The 2053-nt window shown below is 52.6% G+C and overlaps 1 protein-coding gene across 1 annotated transcript in view; it reads right to left on the bottom strand.

Moving 5' to 3' along the window:
- The window catches only part of lmbrd2b (LMBR1 domain containing 2b), a 75877-nt gene that overhangs the window by 45922 nt on the left and 27902 nt on the right, over positions 1 to 2053 (bottom strand). The window lies entirely within an intron of this gene.

Consider the following 2053-nt stretch of genomic DNA (forward strand, 5'->3'; position numbering starts at 1 on the left):
CCCACAGATTCCCCACAGGCTCCCCACAGATTCCCCACAGATTCCCCACAGGTTCCCCACAGATTCCCTATGGGCTCCCCACAGATTCCCCACGGGCTCCCCACAGATTCCCCACAGATTCCCCACGGGCTCCCCACAGGTTCCCTACAGATTCCCCACAGATTCCCCACGGGCTCCCCACAGATTCCCTACAGATTCCCTACAGATTCCCCATGGGCTCCCCACAGGTTCCCTACAGATTCCCCACAGATTCCCCACGGGCTCCCCACAGATTCCCTACAGATTCCCCACAGGGTCCCCACAGATGGAGAATAGGCAGTGGAGTGGCATGTGCTGAGCTGCTCTTTGAGAGTCTGCATGGAGGCCACGGGTCAGTGGCCTGTCCTTCTGGATCTACGAGACACTGCCCTCACAGATCACTTCTTCATACATTCCCTGTCCGTTTGTTTGCAAAGCTATCACAGAGTGTACTGGGCCTGAGGTGACTGTCCATTTGCAGTGAACTGAAGGAGTATTCAAGCTGCAGAGCCAGACATTCTCTCCAGCCACACGCTCTCCCAGAGCACAGGGCAATGAGCCTGCGATACCACCTCAGTAACTGACCATCCGTGTTGGAGACCAGGGGTCCATGGCGACAGGGCATCACCTTCGAATAAAGGGTCACCTATCTCAAACAGATGAGGAGGAATCCCCTCTCTCAGAGGGGAGAGAGTCTCTGGAAGGCTTTCCTGCAGAGGGCTAGTGAGATGGTGTCTTTAGGTTAAGGTTATTCAGGAAGGGAATTGGGGGTTTAGGGGCAAGTGGGGCAGTGATCTCGATGGGCTGAATGGCCTACCAGATGAGGCTGAAGTAGCAGGTCATTGGAGCTCTCGGGTGTTGAGAACTGGTGTTCCTGGCAGCTGCATGCTGAGTGACAGACCATGCCCAGGTTCTGGAACAGTGACAGACCATGCCCAGGTTCTAGAACAGTGACAGACTGTGCCCTGGTTCTACAACAGTGACAGACCGTACTGAGTGACAGACCATGCCCAGGTTCTAGAACAGTGACAGACCATGCCCAGGTTCTGGAACAGTGACAGACCGTACTGAGTGACAGACCATGCCCAGGTTCTGGAACAGTGACAGACCACACCCAGATTCTAGAACAGTGACAGACCGTACTGAGTGACAGACCGTACTGAGTGACAGACCATGCCCAGGTTCTGGAACTGTGACAGAGCATGCCCAGGTTCTAGAACAGTGACAGACCGTACTGAGTGACAGACCATGCCTAGGTTCTAGAAGAGTGACAGACCACGCCCAGGTTCTAGAACAGTGACAGACTGTGCCCAGGTTCTAGAACAGTGACAGACCATGTCCAGGTTCTGGAACAGTGACAGACAATGCCCAGGTTCTAGAACAGTGACAGACCGTACTGAGTGACAGACCATGCCCAGGTTCTGGAACAGTGACAGACTGTGCCCAGGTTCTAGAACAGTGGCAGACCGTACTGAGTGACAGACCATGCCCAGGTTCTGGAACAGTGACAGACTGTGCCCAGGTTCTAGAACAGTGGCAGACCGTACGGAGTGACAGACCGTGCCCAGGTTCTAGAACAGTGCACCCTGATCCAGAGCTGGGAGTTGGGAGGCCTTAGTGACCCTCTATCATACTCTCACATGTCCTCTTTATTCGCAGTGCCTGAGAAACCCGTGATCATCAACCTGGAAATAGGGAAGGGAGACGTTGAATGGGATTTATTGCCAGACTGCAATGGTCCAATCCTTGGCTATCAGGTACACCCTACATTAGGCACTGGGACTAATCTCTCTGTCTAGATGCTGTCAGTGACTGATCTCTCCCTATCTCTCTAGACTGAGGCTAGACGCATTTTGGGTCCAGTGACCCTTCCTCAGAAGAACTGAAACATTAACTCTGATTTCTCTTCACAGATGCTGCCAGACTTGCTGAGTTTTCCAGAAATTTCTATTTTTGTTTCTGGTTTTAAGCATTTGCAGTACTTTTTTTTTACTGTCTGCAAGTGATCTCTCTCTGTCTCTGTCTCTCTCTCTCT

This window comes from Chiloscyllium plagiosum, chromosome 2, assembly GCF_004010195.1.
Source record: "Chiloscyllium plagiosum isolate BGI_BamShark_2017 chromosome 2, ASM401019v2, whole genome shotgun sequence".
In the NCBI taxonomy this organism is placed as follows: Eukaryota; Metazoa; Chordata; class Chondrichthyes; order Orectolobiformes; family Hemiscylliidae; genus Chiloscyllium; species Chiloscyllium plagiosum.